This window comes from Emydura macquarii, unplaced genomic scaffold (assembly GCF_026122565.2).
Source record: "Emydura macquarii macquarii isolate MOO-44397 ecotype Brisbane River unplaced genomic scaffold, CSIRO-AGI_Emac_v2 contig_2422, whole genome shotgun sequence".
Lineage (NCBI taxonomy): Eukaryota > Metazoa > Chordata > Testudines > Chelidae > Emydura > Emydura macquarii.
The window spans coordinates 1659396-1677210 of record NW_027132559.1 but is presented as its reverse complement, the minus strand read 5'-3'; the positions used below and the strand labels follow the sequence as shown (position 1 = coordinate 1677210).

Genomic DNA, 17815 nt, shown 5'->3' with positions numbered 1-17815 from the left:
CACGGAACCCTTTTGAACTCGATAAATAATTGCGGAACCCCCCCAAACTCTTAACAGTATTTTTACATATGGGGCCAAAAAAAATGTCGAAATAAGCAAATTATATACAAACAACTACGTCAGCGTTTCTCAATTAAATTTCCCCGCGGAACCCTTTAGGCTTTGCGGGGAAATTACACTCATACTCAATACCCTCTGCCGAAAAATCCGGGACATCTTCCCTTTTTCAGCGGCACGGAGAACAGCTGCTCTCGGTGGTGCAATGTCAGTTTCTCGCGGAACCCCAATTGAGAAACACTGCTCTACAGGTTAACGATAGGCGCACTCCAACCCCCGACTCCTCCGAGCATCTCTCTGGAGTGCCCCGCCCCTGATCCACTGGACACTCACAGAATTCCCAGCCCCCTCTGTTCCCAAAGAAACAATACACTGTAGCTTCTCAGTTGCACTGTAGAACACAGCTCTGCTTAACACCAGCACTTACATTTGTTTATAAAGAACGTAAATATAAGTTTAACAAAGAACAGAGAGTTCAGTATTTCTATTTGCTATCACTTGAAACAAAGAATTACGTATACAATTAAATCATAACACACATACTAGAGCCTACAGTTACCTACCGAGATTCCCTCCTGTCTAATTACATTAATCTTACCGAAAGTTCTTCCAGCATTTAACAGCCTTGGCTGGCTGTGAGCCTTTTTTCCATAAAGCATACCTACTGTCAGCTTACTTTCTAAAGTGAAGGATTCAGCATGAACCTCTGTATCCACAGTTACAGTCCAAAAATCCATAGTCTGCACTGGCAAACAGAGTAGCCCCCCCCCCACTGCTTGTTTTCCTGTCTAGCGTCTCTCCTAGACACCTTGCACTCACTTGATTAGCATTTTGCTCAGACTGTAAATGGATGCCCACTGTGTACTCAATTTACATGTAGACAGACAGATAAACATCTTTTGCCTGAAAGAAACTTGTTTAACAACTTCTGATGACAAGCCCTAAATCACAGACCTTAAAAACGTATTTTTCTGTATATATAAATAATTCTTCACACATTAGCCATACATACAACTCACGATTATGATAACCTGTGTGACACAGACTTTCAGTATAGACCTTGCATGACACTCTTTGGCAAACTAATATGTAGGTACCAGACGCAAGAGAACCCTGTAATCCTCATGCACCCCCGTGTCCTCTGCCGCTTGGCATCAAGAGATCCCTAGGTCACAATCACAGAAATTATAGAACTGGAAGGGACCTCATGAGGTCATCTAGTCCAGTCCCCTGCACTTATGACAGGACCAAGCATTGACCTCCTGTATATCACAGGCCATTAAATTCACCCAGTTACCGCATGTATTGAGCCCAATAACTTATGCCTGACTAAAGCATAATTTGCAGAAGAGCATCCAGTCTTGATCCGAAGACATTAAGAGATGGAGAGTCCACCACTTCCCTTGGAAATTTATGCCAGTGGTTAAAAATGTGTGTCTTATTTCTAGTTTGAATTTTCCTGGAGTCAGCTTCCAGCCATCGTTATGCCTTTCTCGGATAGATTGAAGAGCCCTTTAAATACCTAGTCTTTTCTCCCCATGAAGGTATTTATACACTGACAATCCAACATAATTCCATCAACTGGAATTATTATGTATTTTACACCAGTGTTAATGAGGTCAGAATTTGTCTCAAAGGTTTGGTTTTATTGGGGTTTTTTTGTTTGTTTGTTTGTTTTGGCACTGGCTTCAGTGGCACCAGAATTGGTCTCTTGAGCAAGTTTTTCTTTATTCTATCCCATCCTAGCCCACCCCTTCCCAACCACTCATATTGATTTGGGTTAAAACAGGTCACTTTATCTTAAAGTTATGTTTGGCGCATAGTGCTCATTTATATTCCTTCCTTTCTCTATCTTGACCTTTAATAGGGGTAAGGAAGTGGCTGTTGCTAATATATTCATTTTGCCACCGTAGTCAATGTTAACGCAAAGACTAATGTTCTCCTGCAGCTGTAGTGCTGATGTGCCATGCTTAGTGTTCTGTCTCCAGACAGAATTGGCTTTCCATATTGCACTTACTGTATGAATAATTTCACCATTATGGTACAAGGACAGCTGATGATGCTTAAAAAAGAGAGAGAGAGGAGAAAATGTAATAAATGAAAGTGTGGCAACAAGGCACTTATGTCAGCATTCCCATTACATTTGAGAGAATGTAACATTTGATTGCCATACGGATCTTCTAACATGCAAGCTATATTATATGTCCAATGAGAACACAGAGTAATGTTAATTGTAATTGGTTCAAAATGCTTCTACACAGGGTTTATAGTTTGTCATTAGCTCCAGTTTCAAGGGTTATTCTTTACATAACATAACAAAATCTAAAGCAAGAAAAGCTAGTATCAGAGCAACACAGACATATTTCTTAACTGTTTCATCCATGAAACAATCTTCCCAAATGCATACTTTTGTATTTTTGGACTTATATCATAATTTTAAAAAAATCACAGGTGTTTAACAAAGTCCTGTTTTTGGTCAGAGAAGGGGATCTGAATTCCTCTCTGTGAGCCAGCCCTTGAACACATTAAGGGGCCTGTTGGTATAGATGTATCCTTTCTGCTACCCTCCATTGGGGCAGACGTTTAAGCTAAGTGCAGCTGATGGTGCAACCTGGCTGACATTTTAATGATGTCAATGGAAAAATCAATAGCATGCAGCAACACAGCAATCAGAGCACAGGGCTAGGAACAAAAGAGTAAAAGAATGTAGCGCGGACACCTTGATGTTTTGGCCCAGATCCTCAAAGGTATTTAGGCTCCTTACTTCTGTTGATTTCAGTGGAAGTTACAAGCCTAAAACCTTTGAGGATCTGCATTTTAAGGGGAAAACCAAGACTGCCTCAGGAAATAGTGTGGTGGAGAAAAGTGGCACATTTCCCTTTGAAGCAGCACTCAAATCAATTTCCCAACAAGATTTTATGGGGCATCATGGACTGAATAAGACTGAATAATCAGAAGATTTTTAGGGGTCTCAATCGAACACCTTTCAAGAAAATGCAGAGGTGACTGTTCCAGGGATGGGTGAAGTGATTTCTGTCTCCTACATATATAAGGGAACTGATTAGCTCTCGCTATTCGGGCAACACTCACAGTGATGTCTATGGGTATTTTACCAAGAGTAAGGAATGCCATATAGAGTATCTTATCTGTAAAAGCACTGTTGGAATAAAAATATTAAATAAAGGTAGATATTATTAATGATGTAATATTCATCCTGGAGAAGGCTTGTGGTGGAGCAGATGATCCCCTCCCCCCTACACACGCACTGGGCAACTGTTAAGGTGCTCCAGTGGTTTCCATCAGCTCTAATCCATTGCTCCTGTGAAGCTGGACAGGCTTTAAATGGAAGGAACTCAGTGCCATAAGGGTAGCACTCAGAAGCAAGCAGAACCAGGACTCCCAGACTGGTGTGTGTGTGGGGGGGGTGGGGGTGTGTGGTGGTGGTGTCCTGTGGCACCAACTGACCTATGGCTTGCAAACACTGCCTGCGTGAGCCCTGTGTGGAAGAAGATGAGTTGGGCTGGTTCTCTTTGTTGAAATCCCCTAGGATTAATCCCTTATCTTTACTCACACTGAGAAGTCAGAACTAAGACTGAGTGACCATTGCCCTCTCCCTTGCTCAAGGAAAGGGGCTGAGGAAGTATTTTGCTTTTGTTGGGAATGCTTTATGTCCCCTAGAAGGGGATGGACTTATTCAAAGACATAGCTGGAGTGCTGTATCCCATACCCTAGAACCAGACAACAGGGTTGTGCCTGCCCACAGAATGACACAGGAGGTAAGGGAAGTGCCTGCTCTTGCCCCAAGGGGGTGACTTTGAGATGTTAACCTTTGACAAAGTTATATGACAGCATGACCCCAACCCAACAAAGCACTTGATATTAAGGGTTTTTTTTTTTTTTTAAGAGCCTCTTGACATTCTGGGGTGTATTACACAGAGTGTTGTATATAAAACACGGGAGGTAGCTGTCTCACTCTAATTGGCACTGGTGAGGCCTCAACGGGAGTACTGTGTCCACTTCAGGAAGGGGGTGGACAAATTGAAGAAAGTCCAGAGGAGAGCAACAAGAAACCTGACCTACGAGGAAAGGATTAAAAAAACCTGAACATGTTTAGTCTTGAAAAAACAAAGATTGAGGAGGGACCTGATAACGGTCTTCAAATATGTTAAAGGCTGTTATAAAGAGAATGGTGATCAATTAATTGTTCTCCATGTTCCGTGAAGGTAGGATAAGAAGTAATGGGCTTAATCTTCAGCAAGGAAAATTTAGGTTAGATATTAGGAAAAACTTTCTAACTATAAGAGTAGTTAAATTCTGGAATGGGCTTCCAAAGGAGGCTGTGAAATCTCCATAATTGGAGGTTTTTAAGAACAGGTTGGACAATCCAGGTTTACTTGATGCTGCCTGAGAGCAGGGGGCTGGACTCAACCTCTCAAAGTCCGTTCCAGTCCTATGTTTGTATGATTCTAGGTGTGTAACTTTATGCATACAAGCAGTCCATTGAAATGGGCAGTCAAAAGAACTACTTTCAAGCTTAAAGTTATGCATGTGCGTAAGTGCTTTGCTGCATCTATGCCTATATCTGTTCGCTGTAGCTACATATTTCTATCAAGATGCCACAAACTAGATAGAAAACAACTTACAAAACTTTTCCTTGAAACTTATTTCAGTCAGTTCTGTTTTGGGGAAACTATGTCCATAGTAGTCAGGTGGGGAAATGCATCAGGTGCTTCTACAGTGTGAGGGGAAAATTGAGGGCTAAGAATATTTAAAATAACATTCAGAAACACCACCCAAACATTGCTTGTTAAATTAGAATGAAATGCAAATGTGCACATAAAAATAATGCCTCCCCCATGGAATTCAGTAAATTGCAGTTGGCATGTAATGCCATTCACATTGAAATGGAGACATGAATTACAGATATGAACTGTATCACTAGATCAGGTAGCATACAAAGTACCTGTACATGGTCTTCCATGTCCCTGACTACTGAATTTAATTAATCAAGCAATAACTCATATCACTACTGAATTAAGTACACGGTGCCAACTCCTTCCCTCATTAGCAGAAATTGTGTGTGAGCTGTGACCTCACTTATAAGAACATAGGATTTACCATACTAGATCAGACCTCATTCCTTCTAGTTCAATATCTGACTTCAAAGGAAGAAAGAAAATCCATATATCAGTACTTAGCCAGTTGTGCAATTCCCTAATGGAGTGAAAAACTTTCTTTATCCCTGCAGTGATCAGCTGATATTGTGACACATGAGATTTGATCTCCCTTTTATTATTGTGTGTCACTACACATGTTATTACTGGTCTCAAAACTGTCCAGTCCCTCTTTAACTGCAGCTGCAGCATTAGATTCTCTAACCTTCCTGGGCTATGAATTCTACTATAATGAACTTCCCAAATTACTGCCTGTGAAAGGGATGAAATCACTGAGACACATGAAAGGCCTGTGGAAGCTCAGTCAGCATGTCTGTAATCCTAGTAGCACTTCTAACTAAGGTATTGCTGTTTCTACAGCACCTGCCACTGTAGTATCTAAGCACTGACTTTCCAGGAATGGTACGGAAAAAATGACACCAACCTCAGTTAGCAGAAGGATTAGTGGGTAGCAAAATGCCTGCCTTAAACATTCTGCTTTGGGGTGGCACCACGTCTTCCAGGCCTTGTTTGGAAACATCATTGTAGAGAGAGGATATTTCTCCAGAACCTTCACATGAAAGGGACATCATTCTCCCCATGTCGTCACTCTACATGAAAATAAATGCCAACGTGGGAAGGGGGCTCAGAAGTAACAAAGACAGATAGAGTTCAAGTTCCAATACTTCAAATTGCTTTGTCACTGCCTCTTGGAGGAATTTCTTGCTAGAACTCCTCTTCCCTAATCTCCACTCCAGGACCCCATCAGGTAGAGTCCTCCCCTTATGTGCCAAACCATTTTTATAAATCTGATGAAGGCAGATCTCTCCCTGAAGATTTGTTCCTGTCACATTAGTTCATGGGTTTCAAACAAAGCTGGAGAGAGGAATATTACTGGCAAATAAACAAAATTACCATTGCTGTTTAAAGAAGAGAGAGAGAGAGAGAGAGAGCCTGCATTGATACTGAAGTAATAGTCTCTGAAGGAACCCTTTTTATATGATATAATAAGTCAAGGTAAATTAATTATGCAAGATATGGCTCTCATGCTGTGCAAATTAGCCAAAAATAAATACCATTGTGCTTGATTCTGCAATCCTTGTTGAGCCCAAACTCCCAGTAATATCAATGGGAGTTCTGACTAAGTAAGTCTTGTAGAAAAGTTAGATCTGAAAAAGACTTCTTAAGTCATCTAGTTTTCTCCTTGTGCCAATGAAATATTGTTCTCTATACCATGTGTTTTCTGATACTTTATAAAGTCTGGTTTTAAAATGTCTCAAGCAATGAGATTTTCACTACTTCCCACAAGAGACTATTTCACAGTGTAACAGATCTCATCATTATAAATACAGTTTAATTTTACCTTTTCCTAGTTTCATCCATCACTCCTTTATGTATCCCCTTAATGTAACACCCTAAACAGTTCCTTTCTCTGCTTGATAGTTATCTTGTCCAAATATGTTTAGATACAGTGTTTGGCTTTTATTAGGGAGAAGATTCCTTAAAATAGTTTAAAATCCTCTTGTTCCTCCCCTTATTACTTATAAATGAAAATGATACCTTTGAGTGAGTCAGCATTTGTGATACCACCTAAATCCCTTCTTTGACAAAGTCCCATTTTCGCTTTCCAACATGCAGTGTGGCTATTTATGCAATTGTCAAAACTCTTCATATAGCCATATGACATTGACAGTAGGTCTTAGTAGCCAAAGGTTATACAGTCACATCAGTAATCTGTAGCACTAAGTGCAGGTTAAAGAAAAGCCAGCTGCACATCCATTCTGTCTCCCTTGGCAACAACATCCTACCAACAAGAGGGCTGCCAAGTAAGAGCTGGAGAGGGAGCGGCATTGTTTACAAAATTAGGGCTGGACAAGCCATGTGTGAAGCATTCAGACCAAGACTCATCTTACTAATTCAGATTTCTTTAAAAAATGTTCTTGAAATAGTTTTGTTTGTTCTGTTTCTTTTTGGATAGTAAGATCAAAAGTCCTCTTGCTCCCCCATAGCAATTTTTGATAGTGTCTAAATACCAAAAGACTCCACTCTGTATCTCTATAATATGGGACCATATGATTCCACTGCACACCGCACAGGTAAGAAATCTGTAGTAAATTACTACATAATGATGCAGCACATCCCTCCAGAACAGGTTTGTGTTTGAGTGGCATGCTCCCATTTGGTACACTTGTTGTAGTCTGATGGTACACCAATATATGTGCAGTAAGATGTTATACAAGTGCTGAGTTCTAGGGATTGGTAAATAGAGTGATATTTGGATTCAGATTGTATTGATAGATCTTGATTGTTATAAGCCAGTTACTAAATATTTTTATTTTCTTCTGTGTATCATCAAACAGATCTCTGAAACATTAACAAACTTTCTATACTTTGTGTGCTTCAGACCAGCCAAACCCTGAATTTATAATAAGTTATTTGAGACATGTGAAACTACCTCAGCTCTCTGAGGATGATGTGGCAGCGCTTGATAGGCAAATTGCTGAAGAGGAAGCTGAAGTTGTAATTAAGAATTTAAAATCCAATAAAGCTTCAGGTCCCGGTGGGTTTTCTGAAGAATATTATAGAGATTTAACGTAAGTGTTGTGTCCCTAGTTTAAATGAAATGTGTAATGGTATATTTCAGGGGAACAAGATTCCAGATCCATTGAAAGAGGCAAAAATTTGTGGTAATTTCTAAAGAAGAAAAAGATTGTCCATCAGACAGATCAATTTCTTTAATGTGGATGCTAACATTTATACCAAGATGCTAGCAAACAAACTGTCATCTTGCCCAAATATATTCACTCTAACCAATTTGGGTTTGTTGCTAGCAGGCATTTATCTGATATCAGAATAACTCTGAATTTGATTTAGAATGTTAATTCTAGCAATTCTTCCTGTGTGCTTCTTTCTCTGGATACCGAGAAAGCCTTCAACTGGCTGGAGTGGAAATATCTCAATTTTCTACAGGCATATTGACCCTGTATACTCATCTTTGCGTGTCTGCTTTCGTTAATGGTCATCAATCACCTCCTTTTAATTTGTCTAGGGGTACAAGACAGGCCTGCTCCTTATCCTTTGTTTGCTTTGGCAGTGGAGCCATTTTGCAATAAATGTGAGAAATCACCCCTTGGTAAAGGGTATCAAAAGATCTTTTGGATTAGAACACAAAGCAGCTTTGTATGCTGATGATGTCTTGTTACAGCTACAGGATCCACAGCCTTGCTAAAAATTATACAACAGTTGACTTTGGAATTTGGGCAGGAATCAGGCTTCAAAATAAACTATAATAAATGTGAAATTTTAGGAATTAATATTCCCAAAGGGGTCAAACAAACTATTGTTGGCTACATAGATTTAAATGGGTAATGGAATCTTTAAAGTGTTTAAAATAAAATAAAAAACTTGGAGGAATAGAACAAATATGAAATTTATTGGGTAGGTAGGGTAGCCTCACTGAAAATGAATGTCCTTCCAAAGTTATTTTTGTTTCAGTGCATCTCTGTTGGTATCCTGTTATGACATTAAAACATTGCAGGATGTGCTATTAAAATTCATATGGAAACATAATAGACAAAACGTAAGTTCTAAAGTTCTTTTTAAGCCTACGAAGTGGAGTGGACTAGCTTCCCTAGTTTGGCCATTCAAATGCTGGGTAAAACTGGAATAAGACTGGACCTCAGACAGTTATTTATAATAATTGTTGGATTACACAAAAATTTAGATCACCAAAAATACAAAAAAATCACCCATTCTTCCAGAGCACCTTTGTGGCCTTAGATCATTTTTTAAAAATTCCTGTCACCAAGGTCTTCTCCTGTAGCTATTTTCATGAGGAATTTATCCCAGGAAATAGCAAAGTGACTATTCGGGTAAAATTACTCAATTTAGACAGGAGAGCTGTTCCTGGGTCCTGATCTGAAATCATACCAACAAATATATAATAATGTAAAGATCCTGTATTTTCAATATTTACAAATCAAACATTTTATTGTGAAATCTGAATACAAGATGGCTCTGTCTCAGTGGTTCTCAAACTTCATTGCATCACGATCCCCTTCGGACAACAAAAATTACTACACGACTTCGGGAGGGGGGACCAGAGCCAGAGCCCTGCCGACCCAGGGTGGAAACCAAAGCCTGAGCCCAGCCGCCCAAGGACTTCGGCTTCAGCCCCATATTCCAGCAAGTCTAGTGCCAGTCCTGGTGACCCCATTAAAACAGGGTCACGACCCACTTTGGGGTCCCCACCCACAGTTTGAGAACCACTTCTCTGTCTAGATCTTTAACCACATTTGACGAGTTGACCCGGAAGCAATTTGGAATGAAAGGTTTAATTTCTAAGATATATACATTTCTGATGGAAAATGATGTTGATAAGAAAACAACCCACATGAAAAGATGGAAGACGGATTCATACAAAGAAATGTATCTGGATGAGTGGCTCTCTATATGGAAAAAGGGATATACATCTTCATTGGGGTAGTTCATAAAGAATACTTAATAAATTACAGTTTAGATGGTATCTGACTCCAGTTAAGCTCCATCATATTTTTGCTACAGGGAGGTGCTCCATTGAAGAGGTTGTGGGGAAAGGGAACATACGTGCACATGTGGCAGCTGTGTCCAGGAGGAAATTATTTGGGAAAGAAATTATTAAAGATACATCTTATGACAAAATGCTAGCTTCTTAGCATTCCCCCGACCTACTTAATGTTCCAGCAAAGGATCTACATTTTAAACAGAACAACACATTTTTTTTAATTGTTAGTAGCAGGACACTGTACTATACATTTCTGGAAAAATGTGACTTTTCCTCCTATGGAATTATGGTATAGTAAAATATGAACTTTCCTTGTAATGGAAAAAACTTTCACACCACATATGAACACAAGAGAATTGCCAAAAAAGATAGGTATTTAGAAATTGGTCACCCTTCTTAGAATGTTCAGAGGAAGAGAGCTCCCCAGCCAGAATCTTTTGCTAGGTTCTTTGCGTATCAACCTGATCCTGACTAAGTAAGGTCCCATGCGGTCTATTAACATTTTATTGTAATGTTGCCTTAATAAAAAGTTGTTTTTTAAAAAAAACTTTCATAATGGAAATAACAGGGCTGAAAAGTAAACTGTGAATGGCAGGGGAGTGAGACGAGCAGCAGCACTGTAACAGCAGACAAAATGCAAAGGGAAATCCAAGAGGTTTTTTACTGTATTATATTTTTCCATACCCCCCTACATGCGGGCATCATGGCAGGAATGATAGAGAGACACTGGCAGCCCTAGGTGGGGAGGGCACACCAGCAGCCCATTCAGGATCTAAATAGCCCCTTCTTTAGACTTCAGTGCCTAAAGTAAGGACTTCAAAGCTAAATCTAAACATCAGCCGCTGTAGCAACTGAGCTTGTACTGATTTTTTACCAAAGAGCAACCATCAACCCTGGCTGCAGTGCTGAGTACACAAACTCAGATACAATCAGATTCAGATATGGGCTTATGGGGTTTTATCTACACTTAAATTTCCCCATTGTTCCTTTACCCTCCACTGTAGCTCCACTGGTGGTCGAAGTGGTGGGAATGCTAGTATAGACATATTGCCGAGGTTTTTAACCACACACAACATGGGGGTAAAAACACTGCTGGCCTGTCTACACTAGTGTTCCCACTGTCTTTCTCATCAGTGGAGCAGTGTGATTGAAAATGGTAAGGCAAGTGCTAGCGTATATAGTGTACTGCTGGGTGTAATATGTGTCCGTTTATCCCTGGCTGATACTGGCCCTTGGCACCCAAAGCTAGCACTAAATCATTGTCTGAGACCCATATACACTGGCTTTATCTAGTCTCAAACACATTTTCATGATTTTTACACTACTGCGGTTTGGTCCCATCCACAGTATCCAGAAACCAGTCTGGCTGCAACCGAATTTCCAAGGTTGCCACCCAAGTGTAGATGAAGCCTGAAAGAGCATTGTTTTCTCACCTTGCTTCACCATCTCCTCTCCTCCCCTCCCCTCCCCTCTCCCAAAACAGCAAGAATGAATTTTCTAAGGAGACTGAGGGGAGCCAATTGCTTAGGCTATTTCAGCACCATTCGCAACCGAGGAATGACTACGACTATATCCAGACATTGACTGGCTGGGATTATCTCATGTCAGGTTGCAGTCCTCCTCTAACACTGATACCCATCTTAGTGCACACTGTCAGGAAGCCAATTATTTTCCCTATTCCTTTTGGGGAACACTTATCTTATTGAACTGGGCAAATATTTTGCTGCTTGGCCAATATATTCTTCCATTCACCCATCCTTACTGCTCACTTAACACGAAGAGGGAAAAAAAAGAATATTACCACGTTGGCATTAAGAATCAAGAGGTTGATACGTGTTTTCAGCAATTAAAAAAAATTAAAGTGATAAAATATAAATATATCACCAAAGAATAATAAAATATAGGAGGTGCTTTGACTTGAAAGAAAGCGAGGAAGAGAATAGGGTCAGTATTTCATTTTACATATTTTTCTCTGACAAGAATATTAATAGTCCTAAAAATAATTGAATGAAGGTGTAACTATTCTTAGAGGTATAGAATCAGGAGCTTGGTTTGTAAAATCCATCTGCATGCTAAAAGCTAAATGATGTATCAGAGCAGGAGCATTCTGCCTTGAAACAGAGCATTAGGCAGTCTCACAAGGACGTGCAGCTGTGGAGCTTGTTGCTGTTTTGTTCCCAGCAAACTAGAACGGCCAGAGATCCTCTGTAGTATTTGAATAGAACTGTGTCAGGCAAACTGTATCTGGACTTAATGGAAAAGCAAGCTGGAATACTAGTCAGCCATTCAGGCTGCTTGCTGAGAAAGCAAATGGCTCAATAACTAATAAGCTTTATTCGCATTTGCAAAGGAATTTCATAAAGGAGCACAAGCCCTTTATTTTACATCTCTGCAAGACACGCCTCCCTTGTCTGTGTCTGTCTTCATTCCTCCAAAGGAATTCCAATAATATCAGCAAACTCTCCTCAGTAGAACTAGCTCATTCATTAGGAGATGGTAGCATCTTTTATTTTTTATGTTGAAATATGAAGCTTCCAAGTCTACATCGTGTGAGCAGGTGAGGATGTCTGCTGACAAGTCCAAATGATATTTTCAGGTAAGTGAGTCCCTAATACAATCAGATAAAAGTCATCTTTTATTTTTCTCCACAGTAATTACTGTGGTGTTAGATTGTATCACAAGGGTCAGAAGTCTGCATGTATTTAAATGAATGGGCATCTATGGCATTTCTAAAGCACCTATTAGTAGCTGTCTGCCTCTCTGTGCAGCACGAGAATGAATGAGAAGCTGCCTATTCTGTAGCTCTCCTATTGTTTATATAATTTGAAAATCTGAAATTAATTTTTGCTTATGGACACTTGATGCCTGTGATGGAAATGACCCTTAATAGCAGTATGGTTACTCCGATAATAATTTAAATTGTTAAAGGCTGGGTGTAGTTGCTTTGTGCAAACTCTATAGCAAACCGTTATATTCCCATACTGTGCCAATGTCTTCTGGTTGCTCTTTGTTTCTGTATGAGATTTCCAAAACTTCTCCTAAGATTATTTTATTGCTGTCAGATTAACTGCACTCCTTTGTTATTCCTGGTGTTTCACTTTCTATATCATAGATTTTAATCGGATCTTGAATACAAAAGTAGAGGTTGAATTCGTAGTGAAATCCATAAAATATTAACTGCATTCCACTGCTCTCCTGACCAACATCTTGAAGAAAAATTAGAAAAATAACTTGTAATGTAACATTTGAAAGCTATTGCATGGCATTCTCATACTTGATGTAAGATAGTGTGAAGAAATACAGTTCATGTGCAAGTAGCCTACTTTTTTTGGGTCAATTTCTTCATCACCCCTGGTAACTGGAATTGCTTAACCCTTTGGTTGTACAAATGCAACTCTACATTGTTTAGATAGAAATCCTATCACTTATTCGAAGTGTTCAAGCAGCATGTGAACAACAAAACATACCAAAAAAGTCTCAGGAACCAAAGTAATAGAATCTTGCAGGCTTATATAGTTTCCATATTTTAAAAGTTAGTTTTGCTACTTTTGTTGTTAGCTGATATGCACATGAGAAGATAACAGGATAACTCAGAAGGTTTTCACAACAAAAATGTGTTATTTCAGTTGTTTTGAACAGTTTTTTCAAGTGCTGTCTTCACTATCACTTTAATATTCTTGAATTACAGAGGCACAATAAGGTTAAAGCACACTGTACTCTGCCCAGGTTTATGTGCATCCAAGATGCTTCTGTCGTCTAATGGGGCTCTGTACATTTCTCTTTGTAGAACTGTTTCCTTTGCTTCCTTTGCCCAAGGCGATCTGAGATAACAGATCCAGCAGTAGGTCTAAATACAAAGCTGTTCCCAACTTCCCACAGCAAAAATGTTTTTCAAGCATGGCTCAATGAGGCTTTGTTTATCCTGCTGCTGGGTTTAAGGTGGGAGCCAGAATGGGAATCGTTGCTTCCAAATGCCAGACTGAACTCTTTGTGGATAATCATTCACCATGAAAAATGTTAATTTGGGCCTCAAGACTTTCCACTATATCTTATGCAATTAGGGCTTGGTCCAAAGCCTGCTGAAGTCCCTGGGAGTCTTACTGACTTCAGATCACATATTGCATAAGATTCTGTTGTTTAAAGATTCTACCTATTATATGAAATGAAAGTGTGAGCTGACTCCAAGAACCTGAAAAGATTCTCTTGTAAGGCTAATAAGCTATTCTTTACTTTTGGAGAAGGTAAAACTATTTACTAGCTACTGCTAGTAAAATATCTAGTGCAGCCTCAGGCAGTATTAACTCCTCAGCGGACCCCCAGCCCTCCATGCAGTGGAACCCTCTTAAGAGGGCGCTGCAGGGGCCGTGGACAGCTCAGGAACCATGTCAGCATGGCTCCACTAGATCTGTGCCAACAGAGAGCCAGGAGAAAGCAGCAAGAGGACCCAGACTCAAGACCTAGCAGATTCGATACCCAAAGAGCTATGAATTCCAGGAACTGAACCCCCCAGCTCTTCTGAGGGGGAGAGAGCAGGGTATTCCTTCTCTTCAATTAAAGTATTCAGAAGACACTCCAGAGCAGTGGTTCTCAAGGACCCCCATCTCACTTGCTAGGATCTTGCCTGGACCCCTCTCAATGTGGGAAGAACTGGATGATTACAACCCCTTGACACCTGTTGGCATCATGAGACATGCCCTATAAGACAGGCAGAAACCCTTGCTCTAGTGGAATTTCATCATTTTCTTCCCACACAAACATATACACACTCCCCTTATCTCTTCCTGTGAGTTTTTCCATGGGAGGGAGCAGTCTCCGCCTGAGTAAGCCTAGATTTGGCCCTCTGTATTGACGATTTATCAAGATTTGGTCCACTGAATCTTGGAAAAAGATTTTTATTGCTAAATGCACAATGATCCATCTACATACATCGTATTTTTACTGCACTATTTTTCATACTTGAGTTAATTCATTTTGTGTTTAACATACAGTATTTAGAGCACTACATAACAATGCTCAGAATATTATACGAGAACACAGAGTGATGCTGTTTACACTACCAAGGATGAGGTTCATTAACATTCTTGTTAGGATTGAAGGGTTTTTAACAGAGCTATAACATTAGGCTCCAAGTCTGAAACCTGATATATAACACTTACAAACAAAATCACTTGGCAATTTCTGAGTTTGAAGAATGGAAAAAGAAAACAGAAATTAGTTTAGAGTTGGCATGGCTTTCCAACTCCATAGGTCTTAGGAAATTGATGCCCCAGTCTGCTGGATATGGGAGGCATCTGCATGCATAGGCTTACTTTTTACACACATTAGGAGGTCTATTGCAGTCAACTGGCCTTATGTGCATGGAAATACCTGTGCTTAAATCTTAATAGGACCAGGGCCTAAATGCTCCAGCACCTTTCAGCATAACAGCATATTCAAAATGTATATTAAAAAATGTGCCTTCAAGTAATTATTTTTCAGGTTTGTCAGAACTCTCATCAGTTGTCATGTTAGGGTAACATCACATTCTCCCAACTCACCTTTCCTTATTTTAAAATTATATTACTTGTAATCCCACATATTGAATGCCTTGTAAGTTGCCTCAGTGTTTTTTTTTTAAAGTGACTTTACATAGAAAAGAGATGGATTGTCAGTAAAGAAGACAGATTTTTCCACTTATTCATGAATATCTGCTACATTCCAGAGTGAGTCCTCATTAAGCTATGTTTTGTTAATCTTCTGTCTGAGCATCTTAAAGCTGTAGAGACAAAGTCTGCCCTAACTTACACCTTATGAAAGTCAATGGGCATTCAGTGTCTCACTGCCTTTTATGCTTTCGAAAATCTCCCCTCAAAAATAAAATGTGCCTCACCTCCATGATGCAGTTTTGTTGACTGCTTTCTTCTTTTGTCACAACTGATAGTGTCTTTCATTTCCAAACGGGGGATACTACAGTCTAGCTTGTGTGTCAAATGTTCACGCTCCGAGCTTTGTCTTGATATTTTAGCAGGGCATGTAGATGCATTTATATTCGTCATTGTTGAGATGAACCATTGTTTTATCAAGGACAGGTGTATAATAAGTACCATGACACTGGAGTTCAGGTCTCTGGTATGGCAAAAAGGAGAGGACACTTAGGGGTATGTCTACATTGCAGCTGTAAGCATGCTTTGCAGCCTGGGTAGACAGACGTGCTAGCTTTGCTTGAATTAGTGCATCTGAGCTAGCAGTGTGGACCTTGTGGCATGGGCTAGCCACCTGAGTATGAACCTAAGGAATAGGACAGGCTTATACTCAGGCAGCTAACCCAAGCCATCTCCCATGCCACATCCACACTGCTATTTCTAGAGCACTAGCTTGAGCAGAGTACGTGTGTGTCCATCCACGTCGGGTGGGAGGCACACTCCCAGCTGCAGTGTAGCCCTACCTGTAGTTTTAATGAACGTTAGTGTATGGACTCTCACAAGGATAAGGCTGATCGTTCTTGGAGACATCATATTTTATGAATCCTGTTTTTAAAAGTCCATGGAACAGACACAAATCACCATTTAAACTGTACACGTGGCATCAGAGCTAGTACCTATCTATAGCTTTCAGCACCAACGTTTTCAGCTTCTGCCTCTCAAGCTAACGAGGAGTCTCCTGTAGTGTTATACCTCGCTCTTGCATAGTACTTTGTAGTCATAGATCTTAATGTGCTTTACAAAAGAGGTAAGTATCATGATCCTCATTTTACAACTGAGGCACGGCGAGCTGATGGATAGCGGAAGTAGAACACAGGTCTCCTATCTACTAGAACATAGTTTCTCAACCTGTGGTACGTGTACCCCTGTGAGTACGCAAGACACAGGCAGGGGGTACGCGGCAAAAAACCCAGTGAAGGGAGGTGAGTGGCAGCCGCTAACTTCTGGGGAAGCCAGGTGGGAGGCAGGCGGCCCACACAGTGTGATTTGTCCCAGGCCCGCACCTCCCTAGGGAAGGCCGTGGGGAGCACTGCTATCCTCTCCAGTGGGCCGCTAGAGCCTGCTCATACCTCACAAGTTCCCACCAGTGTGAGAACACCACGTGACCCCACCATCAGGCCATAGTGATTGGCTAGCATCCTTTGCTCCTATGTGGAGGAAGGGGAGGAGGAAGGAGGGGAGAAACAGCAGGGGGTTGTGTGATCTGCCACAGCCACACAGCATTGCAGAACTCAGAACTCTCCTGCTTTACGAGAAATACAGTCATCCAGCAGTAAAGGAGGAAAAGATTGTATTTCTCAGAGTGGAAAATTGAGTGTTGGGTACTTATTAAAATTTTTGGAAGTTAGGGGGTATTTGCTACTTAAAAGGTTGAGAAACACTGTTCTAAAGCACCTGTTGGCCAAACACACTGGACACACCAGGGCTCCTCGGATCCCTCCCCACAAGCTCCTTATGTGCCATCCTCCCATTCCCATCCATTGCAGGGATTCCTCCCACCCCCTCCTCCATATGCCAGGGGCTCTGTGTATGCCTGTTTCCCCTTCTACCACATGCCAGGGGAAACAGATCTTGCAGAGCAGAGGGAGAGGAACTAAGGTGGCTTTAAACCATCTTTGCACTTCCAGATCCTGGGCTGCTCCAGGGGCTAGAGTAGCCCAATTACAGCACCCTCCACAGGTGACTCTATGGGTGGTAGCAGTGCCTGGAATCTACATGCTCCAGCCCTGCCCCTGACACACTCCTTCTACTCCCAGCCCTGCCCTGTGCTAGGGCTTGTGAGAAGTTCCACAGAAAGCAATCTTACAGCTGCCTTCCTAAGTTCCTGGACCGGAGGAATCCTCCCCCAACGAGAACTAGGGTTTTTAGAGCCCCTTTAGGTTCTCATCTCTTATTGATTTCTTAGAGAAGGAAGTGAAGATCAAAATTAGTCATGAACTTTTCTACTGCACTGTAACTTCGTCATGCTGTGGTGTCTTCCTATGGCTCTTATTACAATCTCTTTACATAATGTATACCTTCCTGACAAATTACAATGAACTAATTTGTATAATACCATAAAAGCTTGACTCAGAAAACAAACACACAATAGTGTGGATTTT

The 17815-nt window shown here is 40.7% G+C and overlaps 1 protein-coding gene and 1 long non-coding RNA gene across 5 annotated transcripts in view; one reads left to right on the top strand and one right to left on the bottom strand.

The window, feature by feature from the left end:
• The window catches only part of LOC137162196 (uncharacterized), a 95801-nt gene that overhangs the window by 22958 nt on the left and 55028 nt on the right, over nt 1–17815 (bottom strand). The gene's annotated exons all lie outside the window — the stretch shown is intronic.
• The window catches only part of TMEM108 (transmembrane protein 108), a 238885-nt gene that overhangs the window by 206276 nt on the left and 14794 nt on the right, over nt 1–17815 (top strand). The gene's annotated exons all lie outside the window — the stretch shown is intronic.